At 42.9% G+C, this 12,441-nt stretch overlaps 1 protein-coding gene across 1 annotated transcript in view; it reads right to left on the bottom strand.

Moving 5' to 3' along the window:
- CTCF (CCCTC-binding factor) overlaps nucleotides 1-12,441 on the bottom strand; it is a 77,588-nt gene that overhangs the window by 56,805 nt on the left and 8,342 nt on the right. The window contains exon 2 of the mRNA XM_032283736.1: nucleotides 11,974-12,090. The gene's annotated coding sequence lies outside the window, so the exon portion shown is untranslated. The remainder of the gene's footprint in view (nucleotides 1-11,973; nucleotides 12,091-12,441) is intronic.

Here is a 12,441-nt window from a genome sequence, read left to right as displayed (position 1 = left end):
AGATGGAGTTTTGTTATTGTTGCCCAGGCTGGAGTACAATGGTGCTAACTTGGCTCACCGCAACCTCCACCTCCCGGGTTCAAGCAATTCTCCTGCCTCAGCCTCCTAAGTAGCTGGGAATACAGGCATGCGCCACCATGTCCAGCTAATTTTTTTTGTATTTTTAGTACAGACGGGGTTTCTCCATGTTGGTCAGGTTGGTCTTGGAACTCCCGACATCAGGTGATCCTGCTTTAGCCTCCCAAAGTACTGAGATAACAGGCGTGAGCCACCATGCCCAGCCAAGCTCAAAATTTTATCAGATACTTAGCTTTAATATTATCATCAGAGCCTAGTAATGCATTTTTGCACACATGGAAGAACTTTTTTAAAGTTAGTAACATTACTGTTCTTGTTGTCTGAAAAATACACACTGAAAACATGTATACTACAACCAAAAGCAGTAACACACAGCCTCTACATTTTCTAGAGATACACACTGATGCATGTTTTTCTGTCAAAAGACATTCCAAAAATGATTGTGTAAAATAATTAGCTACAGAACCAATTGAAGGAGGAAATTCTAAAAAACCCAAAGACTATTCAGAGCCAGTCTGCAGGAAGAACAAAAAAGACATAAGCACTTGTCCTACATCCATGACCTCAGATGAATCACTCTGCCTCTTCTTAGTTATCTTATCTGTAAAATGAAGGGATTGACAGATGACTTAAATTTTCTTTTGGCTTTAACATCCTACATTTTTTAGGTTATATCAATTTGAGTAATCCTTATAGGTAAGAAAGGAACCAGTATCACCACTTTACAGTTAAAAAAAAAAAAAAAAAAAAGGCAGAGTTTTTTTTTTTTTGAGACGGCGTTTTGCTCCTGTCATCAAGCCTCTTTTCTTCAAAAGCTCTCAACAACCTAGGACATTTTAGGACTCTTATTTCCTCCTTCCTTGTTGGGGAAGACAATGTATATCATCTACTTCTTTCAAAATAAGAAATAAGCTGGACGCAGTGACTCACGCCTGTAATCCTAGCACTCTGAAAGGCCAAGGTGGGAGGATCACTTGAGGTCAGCAGTTAGAGACCAGCGTGGCCAACATGGTGAAACTCTGTCTCTACTAAAAATACAAAAAAAAAATAAGCATGGTGTGGTGGCCGGGGCCGGTAACCCTAGCTACTCAGAAGGCTGAGGCAGGAGAATCGCTTGAACCTGGGAGGCAGAGGTTGCAGTGAGCCGAGATCACGCCACTGCACTCCAGCCTGTGCAACAGAGCGAGACTCTGTCTCCACAAAAAAAAAAAAAAAAAAAAAAAAAAAGAAAGAAAGAAAGGAAAAAGAAATAGGAAATTTAGTTCGGTGTGTGAAAAATGTGTAGAGCATTTATAGTTACATACTTGACAGGATAATCTACTTAGACGTTAGCTAAGACAGACCGCTATGTAACATCTATCCGTTAAGTTATTAAACCAGCAAATATCTACTACTGAGAAAACAAGAACAGGCCTAAGTTTCCGGGCATATTAAGAAAAAAAAAAAATCTCAAAATGTATGCACTCAAATTTACAATAAACTTGGCTCTCAGTCAATGTTGATATTTTATTTATTTTTTTGAGACAGTTTCACTCTGTTGCCCAGGCCGGAGTAGTGGTGCAATCTCAGCTAACTGCAACCTCTGGCTCCCAAGGTCAAACGATTCTTGTGCCTGAGCCTCCCAAGTAGCTAGGATTACAGGCACCTACCACCACACCCAGCTAGTTTTTGTATTTTTAGTAGAGACGGGGTTTCAACATGTTGCCCAGGCTGGTCTTGAACTCCTGAACTGAAGCGATCTGTTCGCCTTGGCCTTCCGAAAAGTGCTGTGATTGCAGGTGTGAGCCAACATGCCTGGCCAAGGCTCATGTTTTAGAAATAATTCAATTAATGAGGAATAAGTAGAAGCAACATATTATAGGTAAAAGGTTAGGGCAAACAATTGACTGCTGTCCCCAAAGAAACAGTTCAGAAAACTAAGGCATGTACACATGGCACTTAACATCCAACAACAAAGTTCCTACTAATTTGAAGTAACATAAGGTATATAACAGAGGCTGGGTGTATTGGCTCACGCCTGTAACCCTAGCACTTTGGGAAGCTGAAGGAGGCAGATCAACCGAGGTCAGGAGTTCAAAACTGGCCTGGTAAACATAGCAAAACCCTGTCTCTACTAAAAATACAAAAGTTAGTGCCAGGTGCTATGGCTCACATCTGTAATCCCAGCACTTTGGGAGGCCGAGGTGGGTGGATCACCTGAGGTCAGGAGATTGAGACCAGCCTGGCCAACATGGTAAAATCCTGTGTCTCTACTAAAAATACAAAATTAGCCAGGTGTGGTGGTGTGCGCCTATAATCCGGAGGCTGAAGCAGGGGAATCACTGGAAACCAGGAGGCGGAGGTTGCAGTGAGCTGAGATTGCACCACCGTACTCCCGACGGGCAACAGGGCAAGACTCTTGTCTCAAAAAATAAAAAAATAATAAAAAAAAAAAATTAGCTTCGCCTGGTGGTGGAGCACATCTGTAATCCCAGATACTCAGGAGGCTAAAGCACAAGAATCACTTAAATTCAAGAGGCGGAGGTAGCACTGAATCTAGATACAACATCACTCTAGCATGGGTGATGGAGCGAGACTGTCTCAAACAAACAAACAAACAAACAAACAGAAAAAGATATCTAACAGGAAAAATGTTCATAGCACACAGGAAGGTTACAAAGGATGATGCAGAATAGGATTTCAACTTAATTAAAAGTAAATAATAAAAAAACTAAGATGGGTGCGGTGGCTCACATCTGTAATCCCAACACCTTGGATGGCCTGGGAGTAGGGACTGCTTGAGGCCAGGAGTTCAAGGCCATCCTAGGCAACACAGTAAGACCCCGTCTTTACAAAAAAATTAGCTGGGCATAGTGATATAACCTACAGTCCTAGCTACTCAGAAGCATGGTGCCGGAGGACCACTTAAGCCCAGGAGGTTCAAGGTTATAGTTACCTATCATCACACCACAGCGCTCTAGCCTGGGCAACAGAGCAAGACCTTGTCTCTAACTTAATTAATTTAAAATAACAATTATAATTTAACAAACTAGACGAACCGCAATCGCAGTTATCCCTCCTTAAGTCAGGATAGCATTACATCTTGCTTGGACCAACGGAATGGCCTTCTAACCAGTTTTCCTATCCACCATTTATCACGCAGGGGCCACGGGTTTCTAAAATATAAATCTATTACCAGCAAGAAGATTTCCCTTCTGAAACCACCATGCTGAAAACCTTTAAAGTCCAAACTCTTGCCGGGCGCGGTGGCTCAAGCCTGTAATCCCAGCACTTTGGGAGGCCGAGGCGGGTGGATCACGAGGTCAAGAGATCGAGACCATCCTGGTCAACACAGTGAAACCCCATCTCTACTAAAGCTACAAAAAATTAGCTGGGCATGGTGGCGCGTGCCTGTAATCCCAGCTGCTCAGGAGGCTGAGGCAGGAAAATTGCCTGAACCCAGGAGGCGGAGGTTGCGGTGAGCCAAGATTGCGCCATTGCACTCCAGCCTGGGTAACAAGAGCGAAACTCCGTTTCAAAAAAAAAAAAAAGTCCAAACTCTTTCACATGGCCTACCATGTGCTTCAGGGCCCTACCCGCAGATCTGCATCCAGCCTGATACACTCTCCTCTAATCACACTGAACTGCTTTCAGTAGCCAGAACATTCTAGGTCTTTCCTTTCCTGCCTCTGGGCTTTTATATATGCCATTTCCTCTTCTAGAAATATACAAGCAATTCAACTTCTGTGCACTTATTCTATATTTACACTACTATTTGAGCCCAGAGATGTGTATGTAAGAAGGCTATCAAGGCCAGGTGCAGTGGCTCACACCTGTAATCCCAGCACTTTGGGAGGCTGAGGCGGGCAGATCACGAGATCAGGAGTTCAAGACCAGCCTGGCCAACATGGTGAAACCCTGTCTCTATTAAATAAATAAATAAATAAATAAATAAATAAAAATTTTAAAAAAGAAGGCTATCAACTACCAGAGAATTTTTTTTCTAATGGCAAAAGTTGAAAACAGGCCAGGTACGGTGGCTCACACCTGTAATCCCAGCACTCTGGGAGGCCAAGGCAGGCAGATCACCTGAGGTCAGGAGTTCAAGACCAGCCTGGCCAACGTGGCGAAACCCCGTCTCCACCAAAAATACAAATATTAGCCAGGCATGGTGGTGAGTGCCTATAATCCCAGCTACTAGGGAGGCTGAGACAGGAGAATTGCTCAAACTCAGGAGGCAGAGGTTGCAGGTTGCAGCGAGATCAGATCACGCCACCATACTCCAGCCTAGGTGACAGAGCAAGACTCCATCTCCAAAAAAAATTAAATCAACTCATATATTTATATATGCAGAATTTTCTCTGGATGAATATATGAAAAATTGGTATTTATTGCCTCTGAGAAAGAAAAATGAGGGATCAGAGGAAGGACTGAGAATTAATTTTCATTTTAACATTTTATATTGTTTCCAACATTTCCACCTCATGTGCTTACATTAAATGTGATAGTTACAGAAAATTTGCACAGCACACTTATATTTTGTTTCAAAAGTTGTATTAGATGTACATGCCTGTTAATAAAAACACAAAGTCAACACACCAGACTATTAATAGTCTTCAGCTCTAGGGAAACAAAGTTAAAGGATTCTTTAGGTTCTAATGTAATTCTACAATTATTAGACACTTCCAAAGAATGAAACTAAACATTACTTGGGTAGTATTTAAAAAAAAAAGTTTAAGACCAAATTTAAGTGAGGAACACTACAAGAATTGCCCCTCTAACACTTGAGCAGATGCAGCAGCTTCTTCCTGCCTTACTCTCTCCTGGCTGCACTTCTTTAACTGTTCTAGTGGGCCTCTCGATTCTACTCAAGCAGTCTAGACATTACTGCCAAGTAAACTAGGTAAAAACACCTTTTAACATTTCATTATTTTTATCAGAAAACTTCAGTGCTGCTTCCTACTGTACTGAATTCCCTTTTCCCTTAAAAATTATGCAATACACTTTGGGAGGCCGAGGCAGGCATAACACAAGGTCAGGAGTTCGAAACTATCCTGATCAACATGGTGAAAACCAGTCTTTACTAAAGATACAAAAATTAGCTGGTCTTGGTGGTGCATGTATGTAATCCCAGCTACTCAGGAGGCTGAGACAGGACAATTACTTGAACCCGGGAGGTGGAGGTTGCAGTGAGCCAAGATCATGCCACTGTACTCCAGCCTGGGTGACAGAGCAAGACTCCATCTCCAAAAAAAAAAAAAAAAAAAAAAAAAAAAGGGGGGGGGGGGGGGGCGGTCAGGCACAGTGGCTCATGCCTGTAATCCCAGCACTTTGGGAGGCCAAGGCGGGTGGATCATAAGGTCAGGAGATGGAGACCAACCTGGCTAACATGGTGAAACTCACGCCTATAGAACCAGGTACTTGGGAGTCTGAGGCAGGAGAATCACTTGAACCTGGGAGGTGAAGGTTGCAGTGAGCTAAGATTGCACCACTGCACTCTAGCTTGGCGAGAGAGCAAGACTCAGTCTCAAAAACAAAACAAAACTAAACAAAACACCTCTTTCATAAGCATTTGTTGGTTAACAGCATTTCTTTCTTTCTTTTTTTTTTTTTTTTAAGATAGGCTCTCACTCTTGTCATCCAGGCTGGAATGAATACAGCCTCAATCTCCTAGGCTCAGGTCCCTCCCATCTCAGCCTCCCAAGTTGCTGAGACTACAGGTGTGCACCATCATGCCTGGCACATATATATATATACACACACACACATATATATATATATACACATATATATAAAAAACACAGGGTCTCACTAAGTTGCCCAGACTGCATTCATCTATTTAAATGGGTTGTTTTATATCCCTTAAAACATGGGATGTGACCCTGTTCACTTACCCATTTCTCTACTGCTTAACAGATTTTCTGATAAATCTAACTCATTTTCCTCAGCTACAGTACTTCAGTTTAGTTCATTAACTTTTGTATTATCTGGTGGTCACCGAAGTTCAGTTTAACGCAAAACAGATACAATGACCAACTACTGTGAAAGTCCAACATTATTGCTTTACCTTTCTGTATTACAGTTACATTAGTTAGATATAAATAATGTCTCTCCAACAATACTTCATTCACCCTCCCTAAGTTCAACAAGGTAGATATGTCATTTTACAAATGAGGAAAGGGAAGCCCAAGGAAGTCACCCCAATAGATTTGCCCAAGGCCATATAGCTATTAAGCTGCAAGACCAGGCCTTGGTGTCCCAAATGGGATTAAAATCAAATTTATGCCCTTTTGCATTTCCTTTTATACCCAGATCAGGGACTCTTCCCCAGAAATCCTTTCCTAATATCTTTCCCCAAATTCCTGTAACTATCTCTCCCTACACCTTGAACACATTTTTTTTTTTTTTTTTTTTTGTGATGGAGTTTTGCAATTTTACCCAGGCTGGAGTGCAATGGCACAATTTTAGCACACTGCAACCTCCACCTCCCAGGTTCAAGTGATTCTCCCACCTCAGCCTCCTGAGTAGCTGGGATTACAGGCGCCCACCACCACACTCAGCTAATTTTTGTATTTTTAGTAGAGTTGGGGTATCACCATGTTGGCCAGGCTGGTCTCGAAATCCTAACCTCCGGTGATCCAGCAGCCTTGGCCTCCCAAAGTGCTGGGATTACAGGCATGAACCACCGTTCCCAGCCCACCCTTAACACACTTTTATGAGAACACCAATGACACTTATGTACAAATCTCCTGCCCCCGAGTCTACCTAAGAACCTCAAGAAGGTTCCTTTTCTTATTCATCTTTGAAATCCTAGTACCTAGTGTAGTACCAGGCACAGAGTAGCAAGACATGTGTTCAAGTATAGAATGAGCATATCACAAGTGTTTCATAAATATTGCAGGCACATCTGGGTTGATCCAATTCACATTATTTCATGGAAAGTCACACCAGTATATTCAGGACCAACTAGGTTCAAAAACAAAACCTGTATCCAAAGAGCAGACACTACCAATATAGAAAATGTATTTTTTCTTTTTTTTTTTTTTTAAAGACAAGAGTTTTGCTCTGTCACCCAGGCTGGAATGAAGTGGTGTGATCTTGGCTCACTACAACCTCCACCTCCCCAATTCAAGCAATTCTCGTGCCTCAGCCACGTGAGTAGCTGGGATCACAGGCATGAGCCACCATACCCAGTTAATTTTTATATTTTTAGTAGAGACGGGGTTTTGCCACGTTAGCCAGGCAGGTCTTGAACTCCTGGCCTCAAGTAATTTACCTACCTTAGCTTCCCAAAGTGCTGGGATTAAAGCATGAGCCACCACGCCCAGCCTCAGAAAATGTAATTCTTAATTACTTGTTTATTGAGACAGGGTCTTACTCTGTCACCCAGGCTGCAATGCAGTGGTGGGACCATGGCTCACTGCAACCTCAACCTCCTGAGCTCAGGTGATCCTCCTGTCTCAGTCTCCCGAATAGCTAGGACTACAGGCATGCACCACAATGCCTGACTAAAGAAGATGTAATTCTTTTTTGTTTTTCCTCTACCCACAAGGACATATGGAGAAAATGTAATTCTTAAATGCCACTTACATTAAGAGCAGTATGTTAGTAACAATACTGAGTAATTGTAAAACACACAGTTAAGAATAGATGCTTTTGGCCAGGCACAGTGGCTCATGCACGTAATCTCAGCATTTTGGGAAGCCGATGCGGGTGGATCACCTGAGGTCAGGAGTTCAAAACCAGCCTGGCCAACATGGCAAAACCCCATCTCTACTAAAACACAAAAAATAGCCAGGCGTGGTGGTGGGTGCCTGTAATCCCAGCTACTAAGGGAGGCTGAGGCAGAAGAATTGCTTGAACCCGGGAGGTGGAGGTAGCAGTGAGCCAAGATCATGCACCACTGCACTCCAGCCTAGGCAACAGGGTGGGAATGTCTTTAAAAAAAAAAAAAAAAAAAAAAAAAAAAAAAAGATGTTTTTAAAGAATTATCTTGGAGGAGCCATAAGATCCAGCTTAGGATTTAACTATTTTATGACTTTTAATTACAACCTAAAACTTTGAGAGAGAGTTGGTGGGGAATGGGAGGATTAACAAAATTGGCATCAATTGTTAGGCCTTGGGAAACAGACGAATCTCTCCAACTTTCTCTTGCCCTTTTATCACCTGCCCTAAGGCAACACTCTAATCTCCCATCTTTCCGATTGTGGGTCTTAAGACCCTCAAGGGTCCCATCCTATACCCTGGGAGAAGGAATGCTGACACAGTGGCACAGTGGCTCACACCTGTAATCCCAGCACTTTGGGAGGCTGAGGAGGTCGGATCACGAGGTCAGAAGCTTTAGACCAGCGTGACCAACATGGTGAAACGCTGTCTCTACTAAAAAATACAAAAATTAGCTGGGTTGGTGGCATGTACCTGTAATCCCAGCTACTCAGGAGGCTGAGGCAGGAGAATCACTTGAACCCAGGTCGGGGAGGTTGCAGTGAGCTAAGATAGCTCCAGCCTGGGTGACAGAGCAAGGCTTCATCTCAAAAAACAAACAAACAAAAAACAAAAATTAGCTGTGCATGGTGGTACGCACTATAATCCCAGCTACTCCAGAGGCTGAGGCAGGAGAATCTCTTGAACCTGGGAGGTGGAGGTTGCAGTGAGCCGAGATAGAGCCACTGTACTCCAGCCTGGGCAACAGTGCGATTGTATTTCAAAAATAAATAAATAAAATATTCTTCTTAACAAACCAGGAGATTTAAGAAGTGTTTCTGTGAACTGCTCTAGCAAATTAATGGAACCCAAGAAAGAGGTCGTGGGAACTTCAACTTGAAGCCAGTTGGTCAGAAGCTCTGAAGGGCTAGACTTGCAACTGGTAGAAAGGACAGATGGTCTTAAGGGACTGAACCCTAAACATGTGGAATCTGACACCATCTTGGGTAGACAGTGTTGGAAGTGAATTGGAGGACACCTAGCAGGTATCCACTGTTTGGCGTGTGAGGAAAATCCCTCCACCCCATCTTTGGTAACGTTAAGTTTTCTTTCATGTTGATGGTGGTGGTTGTGTGAAAGCAAAGAAAAAATCTGGTTTAAGAGATTTTCCCCTATACAAATACTACAGAAACAAAGTAAAGAGCAGGACAGCAGAACTGTTGTATACCTCAAATGTATTACTTCTCAAATGTATCTTCTATAGAACCTATACAAAGAGAACTTCCCACCCTCAGGCACTCATGCCTCATTTTGTTGAAGACCTGTGTTATCTTAGTCAGTTTTCATTCTGCTCCAAAAATGTGAATTTGTTTTTAATATAACAATATTTAATATTTATTATTATTTTTTGAGACAAGAGTCTTGACTCTGTCGCCCAGGCTGGAGTGCAGTGGCATGATCTCCACTCACTGCAATCTCCACCTCCCGGGTTCAATCAATTCTCCTGCCTCAGCCTCTCAAGTAGCTGGGATTACAGGTACCCGCCACTACACTCTGCTGATTTTTTGTATTTTTAGTAGAGATGGGGTTTAACCATGTTGGCCAGGCTGTTCTCAAATTGCTAGCCTCGTCATTTGCCTGCCTTGGCCTCCCAAAGTGTGGGGATTACAGGTGTGAGCTACCATGCCAGATCTTCTTTCTTTTTTTTTTTTTTTGAGACAGAGTCACTCTGTTGCCCAGGCTGAAGTGCAGTGGCAGAATCCCAGCTCACTGCAACCTCCACCTCCCAGGTTGAAGCGATTTTCCCTCCTCAGCCTCCCAAGTAGCTGGGATTATAGGCAACTGCCACCATGCCTCGCTAGTTTTTGTATTTTTAGTAGCAATGAGGTTTCACCATGTTGGCTAGGTTGGTCTCGAATTTCTGACCTCAAATGATCCACCCACCTTGGCCTCCCAAAGTACTGGGATTACAGGTGTGTGTCACCATACCTAGCCAATACTTAATATTTAATCACCAGTTAAATTACTTAATTCACCACCCCCTCAATGAGCATAATTGAAGTTCCAAGAAGATGGGTCACGTTTATTTTGTGACTTCAAGTACCCAGGAATCATACTACCTGATACCCTAAAGGTATTCATATCCCAGTTTGAGAAACAGGGATCTAGGCAATTAAGCTAGTCATACACTTAAAAGTGATGAACATGCTCCTATAAACCCATTCCCTAAACTCTTAAAGGTTAGCTTTCTCAACAGCTTCTTAAATAACAGTGTTGTTTCATTTCTCAGCAACTTATTAGTATGCACTCTAGGTCAATACTCCTAAAAGAACTTGGAGGGCACAAGTTATTTCTGGAGTGACAGAATACTACCATACAGACCTTGTCCCTCCCATCTAGCAGGATAACAAGTTGCCCATCTGGAAAATAAAGGTTTGAAGAATAACAGAACTTTCATTCCTATTTTCCTTCTCTTTATTTGCTCCAGGCAGAGCTTGTAAGAAAAATCTTAGAAGTCGGCCGGGCGCGGTGGCTCAAACCTGTAATCCCAGCACTTTGGGAGGCCGAGGCGGATGGATCACGAGGTCAAGAGATCGAGACCATCCTGGTCAACATGGTGAAACCCCATCTCTACTAAAAAAATACAAAAAATTAGCTGGGCATGATGGCACGTGCCTGTAATCCCAGCTACTAAGGAGGCTGAGGCAGGAGAATTGCCTGAACCCAGGAGGCGGAGGTTGCGGTGAGCCGAGATCGCGCCATTGCACTCCAGCCTGGGTAACAAGAGCGAAACTCCGTCCCAAAAAAAAAAAAAAAAAAAAAAAAATCTTAGAAGTCATTTGATGATTCATTCACGTAAGCTAATCTAATCTTGGCATTTGTAATTTCCACTTCACTCCTTTTTGCCATTGCACATGTACAATTAAATTATTTCCACATTTTTCCAGAGTATAAAAAAGATGTGCTTTCTGGTACCCTGAGTAGAGGTAATTTTTACAACCAGAACCCCACTTGGTTGTTTACAAGTTTCCAAAGCATAGCAGATCCCAATATTTATGAGGCCTGTTCCAAGTTCCATATAATGTCCATTATAGGTCAGGCACGGTGGCTCACGCCTGTAATCCCAGCACTTTGGGAGGCCGAGGCGGGCGGATCACGAAGTCAAGAGATCGAGACCATTCTGGCCAACACGAGGTGAAACCCTGTCTCTACTAAAAATACAAAAAAATTAGCCGGGCATGGTGGCATGCACCTGTGGTCCCAGCTACTCGGGAGGCTGAGGCAGAAGAATAGCTTGAACCCAGGAGGCGGAGGTTGCAGTGAGCTGAGATTATGCCACTGCACTCCAGCCTGGTGACCCAGCAAGACTCCGTCTCAAAAAAAAAAAAAAAAAAAGTCCATTACGTTTTATAGTAGAAATTATGGGCTAAATTAAATTGATAATAACTGTCACACTCTGATGCAAAATGGGCAATCAGCTAGGCTAACTCAAATTAAGACCATTTTTACCCAGAATACTAAGCTCCCCAAGAACAGGATTCCATCTGTTTCTCATCAAAATTACAAGTAGCCACAGGTCATGGACTTTCTTTTCAGGTAATTTGCCAATAGTCAAAATATACATTCCAAAAGTTTCTGCAGAACAGCAGCCACAATTTCCTGGAGTCTTTCTAGGTATGCATTCAGAATAGTACTTAACACTTTATACACATTCTCGTTAACTCTGAGAATACCCTTTGAGATTGGTGGCATTATTCTCTCACAAGTGAGGACTACAGGAGGAGACAGGTTAAGTAACTTGTTCCTTATCACCCAGGTAGTATGTCATGGAACAAGTTTCAAATCCAAGACTCTGATTATAAAGCCTGTATGCTCTCCATCACCTGATAGCCTGCATCCCCTATACCCAAGAACTAGCCAACAAATCCTCCAACTCCAGAAAGGCTGTATTACTACCACTTTTAAGATAGAAAAAATAGAAATAGCACTCACCTCTCCGTGGCCGCAAAGTCAGTTTGAGAAGGGAAAACAGAACCCAGCTCTCAAGCCCCTGGTCAGCAATCAGTCCACTAGTGCATCTTGTTCTTTGGCTTCAAGTCCATAATCATTCTAAAAGAGAAGCATAAATCATTTTATGAAACACTAAAAATTCATACAAATACACATATAGTAAAGAGTGGCCAGATGTGATAGCTCATGCCTGTAATCCCAGCGGTTTGGGGGGCCAAGGCAGGTGGATCACCCGAGGTCAGGAGTTTAAGAACAGCCTGACCAATATGGAGAAACCCCATCTCCACTAAAAATACAAAATTAGCCAGCCAGGCATGGTGGCACATGCCTGCAATCTCAGCTACTCAGGAGGCTGAGGCAGGAAAACAACTTGAACCCGGGAGGCAGAGGCTGCCATGAGCCGAGATCATGCCATTGCACTCCAGCCTGGGCAACAAGAGCAAAACTTTG

This window comes from Sapajus apella, unplaced genomic scaffold, assembly GCF_009761245.1.
Source record: "Sapajus apella isolate SASKATOON/1434 unplaced genomic scaffold, GSC_monkey_1.0 scaffold15, whole genome shotgun sequence".
Taxonomy (NCBI): Eukaryota; Metazoa; Chordata; class Mammalia; order Primates; family Cebidae; genus Sapajus; species Sapajus apella.
Note: the sequence above shows the minus strand (reverse complement) of the source record. Positions and strands in the feature narration are given on the sequence as shown.